The sequence below is a fragment of the Carassius auratus genome, chromosome 37, assembly GCF_003368295.1.
Source record: "Carassius auratus strain Wakin chromosome 37, ASM336829v1, whole genome shotgun sequence".
Classification (NCBI taxonomy): Eukaryota; Metazoa; Chordata; class Actinopteri; order Cypriniformes; family Cyprinidae; genus Carassius; species Carassius auratus.
The window spans coordinates 4,415,251-4,435,188 of record NC_039279.1 but is presented as its reverse complement, the minus strand read 5'-3'; positions in this window follow the sequence as shown (position 1 = coordinate 4,435,188).

Genomic DNA, 19,938 nt, shown 5'->3' with positions numbered 1-19,938 from the left:
ATTCAAGCGTTTGGCAGACCGGAGGTATTCTAGGTTGCGGTGATCCGTAAGGACTGTGAAGGTGTGTTTAGCCCCCTCTAGCCAGTGCCTCCATTCCTCGAATGCTGCTTTCATAGCCAGGAGCTCGCGATCTCCAACATCATAATTCCTCTCGGCTGTGTTTAGTTTTCGAGAATAAAAGGCACATGGGTATAATTTCGGTGGATCTCCCTGATGTTGTGAGAGTACAGCCCCGAGACCTGAACTTGAAGCGTCGACTTCCACAATGAATTCCTGCTCTGGATCAGGATGATGTAAGATGGGCGCTGTGGTGAATCTATCCTTGAGGGCCTGGAAGGCGTTGAGGGTGGCGGAGGACCAGTGGAGACGTTGAGAGCCCTTCTTAACCATAGAAGTCATTGGTGCTGCGATGGAGCTGAAGTCGCGGATGAACCTTCTATAGAAGTTAGCGAAACCCAGGAAGCGTTGTAGTTCTTTGAGAGTCTGGGGTAGGGGCCAGTTGACTACAGCGCGAACCTTCCCCTCCTCCATGGCTACTCCTCCAGCGCTGATTACATAACCCAGGAAGGAGATGGTCTGCTTGTGGAATTCACATTTCTCCAGTTTAGCATACAGTTGGTGCTGGATTAGGCGTTGGAGGACGGCTTTGACCTGTTTCACATGTTCTGTATACGTTTCGGAGTAGATGAGGATATCGTCTATGTAGACTATGACCCAACGATTCAACATATCCCTGAATATGTCGTTCACAAAGGCTTGAAACACGGAAGGACTGTTGGAAAGGCCGAACGGCATGACCCGGTATTCGTAGTGCCCAGTGGTGGTTGAAAAGGCCGTCTTCCACTCATCCCCTTCTCGAATTCGGATCAGGTTGTAGGCGCTTCGGAGGTCCAACTTCGTGAAGTACTTTGCTCGGCGTAGTTGCTCTAGAGCCGCTGGGACGAGTGGCAAGGGATATCGGTACTTCACCGTAACGTCGTTGAGGCCACGGTAATCTATACAAGGGCGGAGGCCTCCGTCCTTCTTTTTCACGAAGAAGAATCCTGCAGAAGCTGGTGAAGTGGAAGGTCGGATGAATCCCTTGGCTAATTCCTCCTCGATATATTCCTTCATGGCTGTGGCTTCGGGTTGAGATAACGGAAATACTCGGCCCTTGGGTGGTTGAGCGCCTGGTATCAGTTCAATGGCGCAATCGCCTGGTCGATGAGGAGGTAGCTGCGCAGCCTTGGTCTTACTGAAAGCCTCCTTGAGATCGTCATACTCTGGAGGCAGTGGAGAGGCCGATGGGGATGTATGAGTGATCGTGGGTCGGGTGCAGGAATGGAGACAATGTTCTTTGCAATAATCTGACCATTGTGATCTGTTTCGTGGACCAGGTGATGATTGGATTGTGTTTTTCCAGCAAGGGCAGTCCCAAGATGATGGGGTTATGAGGAGATTGGAAGCTGTAGAGGTGGATCTTTTCAGAATGGAGGACCCCGATGGTGAGTTCTAACTCCTCAGTGATGGTTTGGATGCGGCCGGAGCCCAGCGGTCGTCCATCTAGGGCTGCCACTGCCAAGTGAGAGGTACACGGGATACAAGGGATGTTATGAGTCTCCATGAAAGTGGTATCAATAAAATTTCCCGCAGCTCCGGAATCAATCAATGCCCTCACCTCGATGCTAACTCCCTTAACATATAATCTGACTGGTATCTCTAGCATAGAAGAAGATTTAGAGGGATAACTCACCGCAGCTGAATGTCGCGGCGGTCGAGTGGGGCATGAAGCCCGTAGATGTCCAGCCAAGCCACAGTATAAACACAGGTTGTGCTGTCGCCTGCGTGACTTTTCCTCCTCGCTTAATCGGGTAACTCCGATTTGCATGGGTTCTGGATCCGGGCTTGAGCTGTTGACCGGGGTGAATGATGAAGTTTGGTAACGTGGCCGACGTGCCCGAATCAGATTGTCTACCTTGATGGACAGATCGATGAGTTGTTCGAGGGTTTTGCCTTCGTCTCGGCAGGCTAGTTCGGTCTGCAGCTCAGCATCCAGTCCCCTCCTGAAGTGCAGGCGTAAAGGGTCGTCTGGCCAGCCAGTTTGTGCAGCTAGGGTGCGGAATGAGAGGGCATAATCTGCGGCCGATCTTCCTCCTTGACGGAGTGCGATAAGCTGTTCACCAACCTCCTTTCCTCCCGCGGGGTGTTCGAAAACCTCTCTGAATCGGAGTAGAAATGCTGAAAAGGTGGTGAAAACTGATCGATCACCGTTCCAGATGGCTGTGGCCCACTCTAGTGCTCTCCCCGTGAGCAAAGAACACACAAACGAAATTCGGCTGTCCTCTGTGGGATATAACGAGGGCTGCTGGTTAACGAACATCGAACATTGTAATAGGAACCCCTTGCATCTGGCTGGTGATCCATCGAATTTTTCTGGGAACGCCAAGCGCGGGCTTACTGAAGCGGGAGGTGTGACCACGGCGGCGGCCATTTGCTGAGGTTGAGGTGCTGCTGGAATGTTTCCCTCCGGGGTTTGCAGGCGGAGTGATTGGAGGGTTCGGATCATCTCTTCGGTGAGAGAGGTGAGTCGATTCAGCTGCTGCTGATGTGCTGTCAGCGCCGCGGCTTGAGCGGATACTTCGGCCGTGATCTGGAAGAAAGCCGCTGGATCAATATCTGGCGAAGTCTTCTGTAACGCTGAGTCAGAGACGTTATGATCCATAAGCAGCTTTATTTCAATAATCCACAGAGTAAACAGAAACAGGTCAATCAGGGGCGTTAGGTACCACGTAGACAAATCAGAATCATAAACCTTGACAGAGCGTAGAATCAGGGCTGGCGGCTGGCAGGCAGAGGCGAGAGAACAAGGCAGAGGTCGATAAGGCAGGCGGCAGAGAATCAGAGTCCAATAATCAGTCCAGGTCATACACGGAAGATCCAACAGTGGGAAAACGCTCGGTAATGTCTGCATGGGCAAAACAAGACTTCGCGTTTGAGAGAACAGGGTGAGTTCCTTAAATAGGGGATGAAGATGAGCGACACCTGTGCAGGTAATCAGCCCCAGGTACGGGGTGTATGGGAAATGTAGTTTGGAGGAGGTTAATACTCGGGTGACGGTTCCCTCTGGTGGTGATCGGAGAGAGCCACAGAGGCTGTGTTTGTGACACACTGTTTGATTTGCAGTAAATTACAGTAAGAGATATCACAACAATTGATATGAAGAATGGAATATTGACATATTAATGAGTAAGTTACAGTGCCCTGTAATTAGTTATTGGTATAGGCAATTGAGCTATTTTTCATTATCAATAAAATTTATTGTAACTGTCATCTGAGATATATATTAATCACATTCCTGATTAATTATTCAAATTCCCTATATATCATTTGAGTTAATTACTATGTAAAACTCGTTGTTACAGTGCCTTCAGTCACCAGCTGCATGAAAAATGGCTGCTGGTGACTTCTAGCCACAGCCTGACTCATCTGCTCATTTAGACATCAACAGTCAGACTTGACCCTCTCTGGGAAAACTAAATCAAAAGTATCCCCTTTAACCTTCAATGTCCTTCCCAAATTACAAGAAATAGTCCTTGTCAACTTGTTTCTTTGTGTGGTGTGGTTGTAACAGGTTTTATGAAATACAGAAAGCTCTGAACGTGCACTATTTGTCCTACAGTTACTGTTGGAGCTCATCGCCATTTGCTGTTGTTTTCTGGATCAAATAATAAAACTGCTGGATGTGGATTAAAGTTGTAGACATAGGAGACTCATGCAATCTTTGATTCTCTCTTAAAGCTGCCATTTTATTCTGATTAGCAGATAAAAGTGAATTTCGAGAAGGAGATGGAGCTTTAGATAGAACCAAAGCTAAATCACGACCAATTCGTACGTATTTTACGAGGTGGCTTATTCGTACGAATTTGTACGACCTCACTCGTACGATTTTATATGACCCCAGTGACGTTTAGGTTTAGGGGCAGGGTTAGGTGTAGGTCATTCGTACAAATTCATACGAATTGTGCAACTGGTAAAATACGTACGATTTGGCAACAATCGTATGAATTTGTGCGAGTGTGGTCGTACAAATTCATACGAATAAGCCACCTTGTGAAAAATGTACGAATTGCCGTGAGATCGGGTTGGATAGAACAAGAAAAATCTATCATAGGCAAGTTGCTGTGACCTTTTCAAATATCTGGGCTGTGAAAATAGTCAGCACTTTGAAATGTCAGTTACACAGTTTTTGCGTTTTCAGCACATAATTTGTTTATTACAAAAAATTAGCTCTAGAATGAATGACCAAGAATGCATCATTAGAATCCATGGTTTTCTTCAAGGAAATAATTAATCAGTTTTAATAATTAAATAATTTCAATTTTCTTTTTGAAAAACAAACAAATTAAAGTTCTAGTAGTTCTAGTAAATCAAACTCTAGTATTTACAGCATTTCTTTCTTAACCTTGGCCAATCTTTCCTTTTTTAGGTATGTACATGAAATCATTTGCCATCAAATTTACAAGCTCTCAAGTGCTTTATGAGAACAACTGTATTAACTTGAAATGCACAGCAGATTTTTACTTGTCCGCTGTGTGTAGGATTCAGAGCGAAAGTCTTTTAAATACTTCGGAGCTGAGACTACAACACTGGTATTTTAAAAGTAGGGCTAAAGCTGCGCTGGTATTTGTACATGAGTTAACATAATAAATCTGCACTGTGGTTCCTGAGCTGTGAATATTAATGGTTGGCTCTTTGCATAGTGATGGCTCTAAAATCATATTTTCTGAAGTGTCATTTCATAAAGAGAGCAAATGGCTGCTCTAAAAATCTTAAATTATTTGTAATTTTGTCTCTCGTTTTAAACTTATTGTCATTGTCAGCGAAGTGCCAGGCTGGTGCATCTGCCATGTCCAATCACAGACAGTGTAGTGTACAATGGGAAACTTGAACAGTCTATCTAAGTGTGTGTATGTGTATATATGTTTTTGAGGCAGTCTCATCATCAGATCATAGTTTTGGCTGATTGGGCAAGGTGATGCTGACTTGAATAGGTAATCAGGCTTTAAACACATGAACATGTTGAGTTGGCATGTCTACTTTTTATATGGAGAACTCAGCTATTCTTCTTCATTTTGCATCAAGTCAGATGACATGACACTCACTTCTGGCAAATAATCATCATATTTTAAAAGTGTTGTTTTGATGCAGTTTAAAAGGAAAAAAATATATATATGTGTAACTGGCCTGTGAAAACTGTGATTTTAAGAACAAGCTGAAGACCAACTGGTAACATCAGCAGCAGACTGAACATGCAGCTAATTATCCTAATTGTGACCACCTTGCCTTCCAGCAAACCAGCTACAGTAGGACTAATGGCTGTACAATAGCACATCTAATTAATGTTCACCACCCAGGCTGATAAAAGAGGTCTGGGTTTTCTCTCTGCATTTCCATTCATCACTATAAATCTGCATGTACCTATGTAAGTATGCAAGCTTCATGTCACTCATCAGAGTAATTAAAGTTTTGAATTCTGAATGTAGTGTTTTCTTCTATTTTATTTCCAGACTAAAGACCTGATGGTAGCATCAGCAGGGAGTGAGCATTAATCCTACTAATGGTGAGGGCCTTGCCTTTCAACAAAACAGCTAAGACTAATGGCTGAACAATATATCTAATTAATATTCAAGAGCCAGGCTGATAAGGTTAATTAAGGAGGTCCATATAACCTGGAGAAAGGCATCTGTTCACATTCCCATTCATCTCTATAAACCTGCATGTACCCCTATAAGTATGCATTCAGCATTATTTAAGTTTTATATTTTCTGTTAGTGTTAGTTTTCTTCAGTGTTTCAGTTTATTTAGTTTTTACTTTAGTTCAAGTTTAAGTATTTTGTGCTGCCATAGTTCATTGATATCTTTGAAATAGTGTTGTTGAATTACTTAGTGCCAACTAGTGTCATAGTTGAAAGTGTTAGTTGTGCTTTCATGTTTTCGTCTGTGTGTTTGTATATACACACAATAATTTTACTATATTTCTGAATAAAAATAAATGCAGTCTTAGTTTTTTTTTTTTTTTTTTTTTTACTTTTACTTTTAAATTTATAATTTTTTTATGTACTGTCACAGACATCTAAACGTCCCAGGGGCAACTCCCATGGAAATGGTAGGGTTGATACTTGGGGATGATTGCCTGCACTCCCCTCAGCATGGTGGCGTGGGTATACTGTTCCCCATAGTGACCCCTAGAGGATGCAGTTCAAAGTTCCCTTGAAAGGGAATTGTAAATTACTGTAATTAATATTAATTTGATTAATTTTAATATTATTTTTATTAAAATCATAAACCTGTATTGAAAGTGGTCAATCATAAAATTTAGGTTCCAATAAAAAAACACATATAAAAATATAAAAAGGGGCCTTGTTTTTGATTTAGGGATTGACTGTGGCATTTACAGCAGTACCTTGCGTTGTGACAGACAGTTCGTGTTCACTGTGACTTTCAGTCTGGCGCATCAGTCGCACTGACAGTTGGGAGAGATCAGAGGTTTTCACACAGAAGTAAGTAAGTAAAGTGTATTTATATAGCACATTTATCACAGCAAAGCTGACCAAAGCGCTGAACAAAGTCAAAGATAAACATAAAATAAACAAAACAGATGATACAGTAAAACAGTAGAACATAGATAAAATCCGTACCACCCTTCGTTTTTAGGCGTGAACGTGTTCTCCCTCTCAAACAGCTAGAAATAAAATAGCAACTTTCCATTATACATTCATATAAATCTGAATGTTTAATTAAAAAATAATGTGCATTTCACTTGTCAAATTAGTGAGGTTTGTGAGAATGTGTGAACCTTTTGCATCTGCTAATAAATTTATATATATATATATATATATATATATATATATATATATATATATATATATATAAATATACTTTTTTTTTTTTTTAAACAAACCTGTTTTCATCAGAATGAGAAGATCCTACTAGATGAAACCTAACTCTCTGCCATACAAGAATGATGTACTGGCAATGATTATCTGGAAATGTCACCAATGTCCTAGCCTGATTACGTCAGACTTCGTACTTTCGCTCAATTTCAGTTCGCTTCTGTACTCAGTCTGACATAGCAAACCAGCTCCCAGATTTTCTCCGGCTCAACATCCAATCAACGAACACAGGGCGGGCTGAGAGCCGTGACATAGACGGTAAATGCTAAGCGACAAATTTAAGATTGTAGTTTAGGCTAGGGAAATTGAAATGGGCATGGAGACACGGGATGCTATTTGCATTTTCCCGGCATTTGCCAACTGAAGCCCGAACAAGAAGAGTGTTTGTTCCACATTTTGAATGGAGGTGATGTTGTAGCCCTACCCCTGACTGGTTTTGGGAAAAGTTTAATTTATCAACTGTTATCGATCGTTAGCGAGAGACTGGGGAGTTTGATGTAGCTGAGCCAGTGCATTATTACACATATAACCAAACGTTAGGTGATTGGCTTACAGATACACCAATGATTTTAAACTTCAGACAAGCACCCCCCCCCCCCTGTCAATTATGCCCTTCCAGACTCCGTCTACGAAGCAAAGTGAAGTAGAGTGTGGTAATACCAGGCAACCAATGTCCAGTCATAAAGTTGAAAACTGCACATAACTATAAGAACTAAAAATACTATTTATACAAGCTTACTGACGTTTTCGACCATAACCAGCTGTAATTTCCTTCTCTTCAAAACAAACCTCTTCTCCTCAGCATGAAAAGATCCTGCTAGATGAACCCAATCTCTTCTTTCTCATTCTCCGCGACACAAGATGGATGTACCAGCATATAAAACAGCAGCTCACTTGTCAAATTATGGACTCCAGGTATACTTCAAGATCCACTTCCCTGTTCCAGTCATTAAATCTGTCCTGCTCTACACTCCATCCCTGCAACTTCCTCCCACAAACCTACAATAATTGGCACAGCCAGATCTCTTGTCATCCACTTTCCTGGAGGTTCCCAATTTTTCCATTTCTTTCCTTCATGCTGTAGTTGCCATTGATATTTCCCTCAGTGTGACAAGTGAGGTTATTTTAAAATTCAAACTGGATTCAACGGTGAGCTGGGCGATGACACTTTTTAATATCAGAGTGAAGGTTGTGCGGGAAATATTAAGCAGACGGCCAGTGTGAGAATTCATTACCTGGCCCCTTCTCCCACCAGCGCCAGCTGCTGCCTCACATATTCCATCTTAAACCGAAATTGAGCCCCATCCTCTGCATATATTCCAGCCCCATTACAATGTCAAATATACAGTCCTGAGATGATGCCTAATGCTTATGCAATGTCAGTCACTAGACAACATGCTTCAACAACTTGACCCCCATCTGCTCCCTCTTACCTTTTTATTCCCTTCCCGGGATTCATTGCTTATGCAGAGCAAGTTCTCAAATACATATTTATTTGCAGATAGGCCAGTGTGCAAAGCTGTCATGTCTCGGTGGAGGTGTGCTCCTCCTCGACTCTAATGTGATGTTCGGAGGCCTGATGAGATGCTGATACTGAGATTGTCTGGTGCCCTGTGGAGTGTTCAGCACTGTGGGCTACATGTTTGACACACTGTCATTCATGTACTATCCCAGTATCACTCTCTTAACACTGTTCTTCCCTCTCTAATTGTCAATGAATGCTTTTACTCAAAATTATGACGTTTCACAAGTGATATGGTCACTCGGTGGCACATATATGAACGGTATTAATACATGTAACCCTGGAAATACAGGGGGCAAAATTGATCCAACAGTGTATGAATTCTGGAAAGTTTTTTCTTTTTTTTTTTTTTTATTGTTTGATTCTGTAATAAAATTTTACTTATACCTGTTATTTTTAAAGGGTTAGTTCACCCAAAAAAATATATTTTTCCATGTTCTACTCCAGCATCCTAGGTGTATGTGACTTTTTTTCTTTCAGAATAATCCAGTCAGAGTTATATTAAAAATTGTCCTTGCTCTTCCATGAAATAAAGTGCACGCATCTGTAATAAAATGGTCCCTCAGATGGCTCCGGGGTGTGAATAAAGGCCCCCCTGTAGCAAATCCATGCGTTTTTGTAAGATAAATACAAATAATAAATTTCAAACGTAATAAACACTTTTTTTCTACCATCTGCTGACTGTGGGATGCAGAAGACTTGCAGGCAGAAGATGTATGGGTTCCCACACTGGGAAATGTAAGAGCAAAGAAAACAAAGTTTCCTTACTTTAGCAAAGGAAAACCTCCTTTTAGCTTATTTTGAAATCCTCTGACATTTTTCTTTACAAATCTTTGTTTTGTGCTTCTAATACGTGACCAGCAGTTTGTTTTGTTCTTTCTCCACGCTCATCACTAACCACGCAGCGCTGATGAACTACAACATCCACCTGCACTTCTTCCAGTTCCCAACAGTCAGCAGACGTGTGACAAAAAGTGTTTATTACATTTGAAATCTGGATATTTATCTTACAAAAACACATGGATTCGCTATACAGGGGCCTTTATTCAACCCTAGAATTTTAATTCTCGGTTATACTAACCCTTTAATATTATTTATATATATATATATATATATATATATATATATATATATATATATATATATATATATATATATATATATATATATATAATTACTCCACTGTTCTCTCACCAAGGCTGCAATTATTTGATCAAAATAACAGTAAAAAAATATATATATTTTTTACTTTACGTTGTTTTCCTAATTTAACAGTTTCCCCCCTTTTTTTTTACAAGTACATTTAGGGGCAATACCAATTTTGACCACTTGTTATTTTGTACAGGGCTTTTAAAATAAATATTTAATGAGTTTCCATAGTTGTCTCCAGTGGTAATCTTAGTGTAATTTTGAAAAATAATAATAATAGAATGGCTTGGAACCTGCTGTTCCTTGAAGTATGTAGACGCTCTAGCAAAGGGCTTTAGCTATTTTTGTAAAGCAGGTAATAGCAGGCTAGGCACAGCTAGACAGCAAATACTATAGAATATTGTTCTGAGAAAAGTACTTGTGGTTGAAAAGTTTCCAAGTTCTGGTGAGTATTCTGGAATTCCAATAAAAAATAGAGAAGGTGGGCAGTAAGACTTGAAAACAGAAGGTCAATTGCTTAGAAAAATATGTATAGCTACATCATAGCTTATACAAAAGAAACTTTATAATAGTTGAGCATATAACACGAGGAAGACTGATGTCGTTCTGAAGGTAACATATTCAAAAGTCAAAGCAGTATCAATGCGGCTGCATGTCTTCTTCAAGCAACAGGCAATACTATTTTGTTTCTAAACGAATCGATAGTGAATGATTCTATAATTGACTTATTCATAAAGACACTCACCTACTGGCATAACGGTGTAACCTGCAGAAAAATATCCCCTTACTGATGCACAGACTGATAATCTATATGCAACGAGCAATCACATACTTTACAAAATATCAGAATATAACCAACTTTAGACAAAATACCTAAGTGGTAAGATTCACATTTTCTATAGTCTTTCTCATGAAAAAAAAGTGAAAAGTGACGTGACATACAGCCAAGTATGATGACCCACACTCAGAATTCGTGCTCTGCATTTAACCCATCAAAGTGCACACACACAGCAGTGCACACACACCCGGAGCAGTGAGCAGCCATTTATTCTGTAGTACCCGGGGAGCAGTTGGGGGTTCAGTGCCTTGCTCAAGGGCTCCTCAGTCGTGGTAATAAAGGTGGAGAGAGCACTGTCCATTCACTCCCCCCACCTACAATTCCTGCCGGCCCAAGACTCAAACTCACAATCTTTGGATTACAAGTTCAACTCTCTATCCATTGACTTCCCCTTAAAGTGCCACATAATTGGAAACCTTTTTCAGTTTTGTTGATTCTCAGGTCAGGATATTAATTAAATCTTAAAGAGTTATAGAAATTTCTATAGTGAATTTGTTGTTTTTATAACAAGGCTAAGCTCTCAAATATATATATATATTTTTTATTTCTTTTCATAGAATGATTTTTAAAATCCTTTCCAGCGTTCTTGAACAGCTGAGAAAGTCATGGAATGTGGGAAACCTGACTGCTGTGTTGTCAGGTCTCTTTATAATACCTCTGGTGCCTGTGTTGCAGACTCTTTTGTTATCTTTGTGTTGCACCCTTGTTTTGTAATAAAGAGCTTCAAATTGTGTTCTGCATCCTTTTGTTACACCTGCATTATGATGCATTGCTGTATTTACTGTGGAACACAAGAGCAATAATTACCCTGGCCCACACACCCCAACGAGAGGTGCTGCTCTTTACAGGTTCTGCCTCGTCAATTCATGTAGTGTTCATTCATTTTTGCTTTTTTCTATTAAGTAAGATAGCACTAAACAATTATGGCTGTCAGTGTTTTAAACCACTCCATGCTCAGGCCTTGTTAATTTGGTTCTCAACACAGATTCCTTGTATTTGCAGAACTCCTTCCATTATCGGTTTCTGACACCTTTTTGGCCCAGGAATGTGGCTTAATGTCATATTGTGATAGAGCAGCATCTCTTGGCTCTTAAATAGAAATGGTATGACTCCAACACACTTAAGCTGTTGTCAAATCACTTGTTAAAACAGAATTTTTTTTTTTGGTAAGCCAAGGGCAGTCTTTTACTCTTGACCTGTCACTTATGGGCCTCTAAACCCTAATTAATGTAGGAAGCCCAGCTGTGAAACTGACTACTGTGCCACATTCCTGTTCTGATTCATGCATAAGGGAATATGACTGTGCTGTACACATTAGAATCATAAGGAATGTAATAAATCTTGTTCCTTAACAATTCCATTAAGAATAATTTATAATATTTGTAAATTAGAAACTATTTGATATTTATTGCACTCACAGGTCTGTTGCTATGAGGTAATTTCAGATTTCATCAGACACAACAAACCAAAGTAAATTTAATACTTAATACTTTAGCATGTCACATGAATAACCAGTCAGTAATTACGTTGATTTATCTCTCATGTACCTAGTACATCAGTAGAGCCTAGTGTATGAAACTCTAGGTGTATCCCAATTATATTCCAAATAGTGTGTGTGAATTAAAATAAGTAAAAAGTGCACTTCAAATAACCAGCTGATGCACTTAAATTAACCAAAAAATAATAATATAAATAAATAACTACATGCATTCAACTGTTGCAGATTTTCTTTCATAATGGAAAGGAAGGGACTATTCTATTAGTAGGTTGTTCACTCTGCATTAGTGGAACGTTTCATGTGCAAGAACCTTTATTGGAACAGATAATAATTTGGTATATTTTATAAAACAAGCCAGTTCATAATAAAAGCTAGTCCTCAATTCCCAATCATATATCATGTGCCTCCTGTCTGGGTGTAATCCGGGGAGCTGTCATACAAACACTGGAGTTCTGGTTGGTCGCCAGTCCATTCTGGTAAGAAATTCACTGACAGTGCACATCCATACAATCAAACACATTCATAAATTGACATACATATAATACACACATTCAACATACAGACACCTGCAGTATGAATCGGTCTAGGTGTCACAGTTTAATGAACTCTGACACCACACTGAGATGGATGCAGGCCAGGTCTGCTGCTGTTTTAAACATGAAATGCACTGGGGAGTGCCGTGAGGACACCCAGAAGCTCCTTACAGTTCTGAAGCAACTGTTAATATAACTGCTTATATACTACTGCTTTATAAGTATTGTGGCATGAGTGATGTTTGTGTCAATATTTATGTTGGTGTCAATAGCTTCTACAGTCTCAACAGATTACAGATTGAATTTACAATAAATAGATGCTGTTAATTTTCACTTGGCAAAAGGGAATTCTGCCACTACAACTCTGTGCAGTATATTGACTTGATAGACAGATTGGCAACAACTGCATTAATAGAAAGAACAACAATGCAGGTAACTTTTCACAAGCTATAACTTTTAAAAAGCCTGAATGTCATTGTAATGTAATGTCACTGACTAGAAATGTGTTCCTTACAGGAATTTAAAAGCTGGCCTACTTGCAAATGTTAAGAATGAATTAAAGCAAATCCATCAGTGTGCAAACGGAAGACCTAGTTGGTCTATTGTCAGTACATGTTCATAAAAGTCTTTGACAGCCACTCAAATGTTAACTCCCAATTCAGAGATCAAAAGAATTTAAAGTGTTTGGGCAGCCGTGCTGTAATATGTCCAGAACGTTCAGATGAAATAAACAGTGGGCCTTTGAATCAAGGGCAACCAGAATGACTAGACTCTTGCCCAAGTGGAAAATAACCTCAGGCATGCAATTCAAATGTAAAACTCAGCGTGTTTGCAGAGATGAAGCTGGAAATCTGACAGTAAATCTGCCATGATTTGGGACCCAGAGATCAATATCTGCAGTGGGATGGGGACACTTGGGGGGAGGTGGGATCATTCAGTATGGCTTTTAAGTTCAGTAATGGCAAGTAATTTGCGGTGCTTCAATGTGTAACATGCTACCCATTAGAAATGACTGGATAACTGGGATTGGAGGTAGTTTAGTCCACCATGAGTGTGGTATGCTTGGAAATGCAATAGACAAAGGGCATGATTGAACAAATCATTTTCAGAAATCCAATTTGCACAAATTTAGTGCTCAGGGACTTGGATTTGGATGGGTGCATGACTGCATTGATCTAAAGTAACATATAATTTGTATCAATTGGTGCAAGAGTCTATTGTAGCCATATTTACTTGACTTGTTGAATTATACAGGTATTTTTCCTAAGCCATTGCTTTGTACCTGCTTTGAACCAACTTTGTTGGTTGCATTTGTTTATAAAAATACAGCTACGAACTCTGAATAGCCATTGTGCTGCTTATTTTTAATTAATCTAAACATACTGCATGGTCAGCAATTAATTACATTAACATAAATTACAAGTATTTTATTTGTATCTTTTATTCTACAAGGAATCATTAAGTAAGAAATAAATTACATTTTAAAATATATTAGAAAACAAAAACATAGATTACAAAATATTTATTTAGAATTTTGAATTTCTGTATGAATGTTTTGTGATATTACTTTTTTTACAATATTACTTGTACTGTATTTTATTACATAAATACATCTTTAGTGAGCATAAGAAACTTGTTTATGATCGATTGATTGATTGATTAATTGATTGAATTTATTGGGGAATTTAAATTGTATTTCTATTTAAGTGTATTCTATTCCTTACGATTCCCACCCTTTCTCAAGATACATCTTTTTTGTCTTTTTCTTACCTTATACAGGTAAACCTTCCAAGGACGTCATCTTGACAGACTTGCAATCAAGAGAGTTCCATTTTTGTCATGTTCAGTGTCCAATTCTGGAATTCACGACAGTAGTCTGTCTTGTTGATGGTATGGTATCTGTTTTGTTCCTGTCTATATTCTGCAATATCAGAGTTCTGAAGCATCAAAAGAAAAACCTAACAAGGTTTCTCACTTCCACGTCGTATTGTGTTTGGTTTCACAGCCACAAGAGGAACATGAGCCAAAGCTCAGCATGGTGTGAGAAGGTCGCCTTCAGGCAAGAGTGAGACTGGCCTTGGTAATTGGAACCAGTGAATGAGAGGGTCCTGGCATGATTCCTAAAACCAGAGGTGAGACTAACCCCTGATGATCCCAGTAGTACTCTTGAGAGCTTTTTCCTAGGGGCATTATTGACCACCTTCATGAGTCTGCAAAAGCTTGGAATATGGTAAAAAATACACTATGTGGCCTAGCATGGCATGTTTACATTTTTTTTTTGTGATTTTAGGAAGTGGTAAAAAGTGTACTAAGAAGAAAATTCAACCTGATTTAAGTTCTGTGGTCAACTGCAAGGAGTCTCATTCGTCATATCAACAATTGTGACAGACAACAAGCGACACTTCATTATGTCAATAACCTAGTAGCCCCACTCATACCGCAAAAAACGAATTGGACTCATAGTCCTGGCCCTTATGCATACTGTATTAACCCTTGCGGGTTGTTCAAATTCACTACCCTTTCGTGATGTCCGTGGATGAGAACATCCACTAAATTAAACTGCTGTAAAAATGTTTTTCTAATTGTTTTGCATAAATCTATTAATCAACCTCAGTCCTGATCACAACTACCAAATGTTAAAAAAAATCCAAGATTTTAACTCTTTCATTGCCAAGTTCATAAATGATGTCACTGATTTGGGGGGAAGAAACAAACAAACAAAATGACTTATATTCAATATAAAAGTAATTGTGGCTGGATATTTATTTATTTATTTATTTTACTTTTTACAAAGTCTGGGGCATGTCAAAGATTATTAACTACATTGGCTTTAATTCATTGTTAGTTTTTGTGCAGTATTAGATTTAAATTTTTTCTCCCTCATTTGTTGTTCATTGCTGTTTTTGCCCCATTGACTTCCATTATAACAACATTTTTTGATTGCAAAGCCATGACACCATAAAATCATGCATTCTTGATGGTAAGTGGTTTTCCTTGTTGGGAAGAGGTAAAATTTGAATTATGGTTGATCACATGGTGGGACCATTAATCCTTTAGATAGGCCTGTGCAAAAAAAAAAGGTTTCTTTCCTGACTTGTATATGGAGCTATATGGAGTATAACAGCATATTATATTGTTTGTGTGTGTGTGTGTGTGTGTGTGTGTGTGTGTGTGAGAGAGAGAGAGAGTGTTTGAGAGAGACCTTTGCACACTTGCCTTGAGGTATTTGAGAAAATCAAAATATGCACCTCAGCTCTCAGAACTACATGGAGTAAACAAAAACAAAGTAAGTGTATTCATGCACCTGCTGCCTTTTAATGGTGGTGACAGGTACAGACTAAAGAAAAACAAGATACGTGGATTTAAACACTTGCATTCCATCCTGCTGGTCATTTGATTGTGAAAAGGGCTGCAAGCAACATGAGAAAGGGCTTGATTTATACCAAAGTTTTAGAAATGATTATGCAGCTTGACCCCTCCACTGAGCTACAGTTTATTTGAAGTTGGTGTTGCATTTTGGTTCATAATAAATTATGTTCATAAATCTGATGCAAAGTAGATTTTTTTTACAGAAAAATCTAAAAGTGTATCATTGAAGGATTTTAAGATTTTAAACTAGCTTTACCATTAAGGCCATCCATACTTCCCACCATCAAAAGGCAGCAGGTACATAAATACACTTACTTTGATTTTGTGTACTCCATGTAGTTCTGAGAGCTGAGGTGCACGTTTTGATTTTTTCAGATACATCAAGGTAAGTGCACAAAGGTCTCTTTCCCTCTCTCACACACACACACTTCTGGACCCTTGCGATGGCATAACACGTCAACCACTGGAGTCATGCCTCTGGCAGGCTGACACTTTACCTTTTTCCCAAACCACCCTGATACAGGATCCTCTGAATCCTCCTCGCCTTCAGTGGAAGCTGGAGAGGATGATGAGGGTGCCACAACAAAATCAGGATCTGAATGTGGTGTCAGATGGAGAAGAAAATACATCCTGCAGCTCGCTGGAGGGGTCAAGCTCAAAATCATTTCTAAAACTTCGGTACAAGTCAAGCCCTTTCTCATGTTGCTTGTTGCTCTTCTCACCATCAAATGACCATTAGGGTGGCATGCAAGTGTTTAAATACACTTGTTTTTCTTTGGTCTGTACTTTTCAACATCAAAAGGCAGCATGTGCATAAATGCACTTCTTTTTTATTGTTTACTCCATTTAGTTCTGAGAGCTGAGGTGCTTATTTTGATTGTTTCAGATACATCAAGGTAAGTGCACAAAGGTCTCTCTCACACTATCTCTCTCTCTCTCACACAAACACACACACACACACACACAACACACAGACACTATAATTTGCTGTTATACTCCATACAACTCCATACTCCATATACTTTGCAGTCAAAAAATGTCATTATAATGGAAGTCAATGGTCAAAAACAGCCACGAACAACAAATGAGGGAGAAAAATTAATGCTGCACAAAAGCTAACAATGCATCAAAGCCAATGTTGTTACTAATCTTGGACATGCCCAAGACCGTGATAAAAGAAAAAAAAAAAAATATATATATATATATATATATTTCTATATTGAAAATAAGTCATTTTGTGTGTGTCTGTTTTTTTTTTTTTGTTTTTTTTTTTTGTTTTTTAATCAGTGACATCATTTATGAACTTGGTAATTAAATAGTTTTTAAACATTTGGTAGTTTTGATCAGGACTGAGGTTGATTCATAAATTTATGCAAAAATAAATATTTATCTGATACATTTTTACAGCAGTTTAATTTAGTGGATGTTTTCATCCACGTACCACGTACATCACGAAAGTGTAGTGAATTTGCCCACAGTGCACTGTTGAGTTGTTGAATAATTTCAAAGTATTTTCCCAAAATATGTCAAAATAAGATTTGTCACCAAAAATCATTCCATTTGCTGAAACACAGAGAAAGCTGTGGCCAAAATAAGACTCAACTTTACCCAATAGTGGACGAAAACGTCTCAAACAACGCATAAGGGTTAAACATCAAACGTGGATGTAATGAGATTGTGGAAGTTTAGAATTGGATATTAGGTGAAGAATCCCTCAAGGTATGTTTCATCAAACACAGAATGTTCTCCTAACATTAGCATATTGTTTCCATTTGGATATTTCTTTTGGGAATTAATTTATAAAATTATAAAACTTTGCAGAGATGTTTTTGTGTGATAATGATTGATTTAAAACTGTCTCTAATGGTCATTTTTAATGTTCTGAAACTAGATTTGTTTGTTTTAGCTCTACAGTGTGTAAGTACACAGAGCTTGATTGCCTGTATTATGTGAATGTTGCATCAATCACTTTTTCACTTCTGCAACTTACAAAATTACTTACATATGCAATTTGTCAAAGAGACAGCATTAGTTAAGCAAGCTAAAGAAAAAAAAATGGCTAGGAATCTTGGACAGGACATGGTGTGCATTTACATTAATGCTTTTGTCCAAAGTATTCAAGACATGTTCAGTTTGTTTGTTCCTTGGGAATCAAACACAGTGCAGGGACTCTGCTAATGCTGTACTTCTACGATTTGAGCTACAGGAACAAAAAAAAAAAACAAAAAAAAACATGTCGGGCCTGCAACCAGCTTGTTTCAGTAAGACTTCTTAGTAAACAGATCTATAACCAAGTCCCAAGTCACACTTGTGTATAGTTTTCATTTGCATGCTATCACACAGGGATTAAAAAAGAAATGTCTCTAGAGCTTTAAGAAGTACATTGCATTCATGCAAATCTTTCTGTATTTGCTTTTTAAGACTTGTTGTGTCTCTACAGGGAGCATCCCACCATAGTCAGAATTTATTTTTTTTAATCCCTCCCTTGGGCACTGGAAAAGTCTTGCTGTATGCACTCTGTTCAGCTTCAGGCAGAGGAGTTAATAGAACCTTGTGTGAATCAGCGTGTCTCCAGTCTACACTATCATTAGCCCTGGGGTGGGCCGGAGGGAAAGCGAGGGATGGTGGGTGCATCTCTTTTCATGTACCTGTTTTTTTTTTTTTTTTTTTTTTTTTACCTCACTCATCTATTCTCTCTTCATGAGTCATTATTCCCCATCTGCAGACACATAGCTGAGAGATGGTTGTTGTATGGGCATGCACAGAATATGAGAACAAAACATCAAAGTAGGCACACCACCGCTCCAAATAAAGAGGAATATTTAATTGTGTTCTCACCACAGGTGATGTTTCGAGCTTAAACACTCTTCATCGTCATGGCATACACAGAATATGATCAATACAATATTGTCACCAAACACACCATTCTTCAGTTTGGGTTCACTCAAGCCATCCACTCTCAGTCCCTTCTCAGTTTCCTGCTTTCTCTGCTACCTACACTTGCATTCATTCCACTCTGCCTTTATTCATATTTGAAATGCCTTAGACTTCACTCTATTATTCTTTTCACTGGCATGTTTATTCAGGGACCATATGGGAAGGAGACGAATCACTCATAGAAACATGAATAAGAACAGTGCATTTGTAGGGATGGAGCTTCTGACTTTCCGTTAAAATTGTCTTTTGATTGAAGGGTGGGTGGTATGACCAAAATCTTTGGCACCGATTGGCCAGGCTCACTCACTACTCAACTACTCAAGAGTTTTAAATACAGTACACACACCTCATGATCACCCTCATCAAAACTGCTTCATAATCACACACCTCACAGCACTCCAGGGTGTTCTTATCAAGCAGTTTCTTTATGCTACACCAGCCAAAGATTGATATCCTTACCGTCCTTGTGTACTCACCTCCTTTGCTCCTCTCCAGTGTCTGTCTCCTCCTTTGTCGTCGAGTCACATCCAACGGTGAGGTGTGTGCGATCAGCCTTCCAACTACCAGCCATTCCACAAGCTTCTGTTGAATGAATGTTGTTCAGTGCTTTGATGCAATGTATTTTGTTTAAAGCACTATATAAAAATAAAGGTGATTCTGTAAGATCGCGAAGGATTACTGCTGACCGCAATTATTCTGAGAACCTTAATCTATACAACTACCCGCCACCTGTCTTTCTCCATCTGTTGCTGTCATATAATATACCTGTTCATTCTAATCTACTGTCTCTGAGTCTCCTTTCATAACAATCCTAATTCATGCTTTGAGTAAATTATTATTTTTATGAATATAGTGTCTTTGTTTTGTCTTTTTTTTTCTCAAGACTTTGGTCATCTATACACCGAACTGTTCTAAAGTATTATTTATTTATTTTTTCACCAAAGCTGCATTAAATCAAAATGCATTTGAACAAAAATACATTAATAGTGTGAAGTATTATTACAGTTCTGTTTGGATGTTTTTAAATATATTTGAATATATTTTCAATATATATTTTTAGAATATATATTTTCAGGTTTCTTTGATAAACAGAAACTTCAGAAGAGCAGCATATTTAAAATATATATATATTTTTTTTAATTTTATGACATTACTAATGT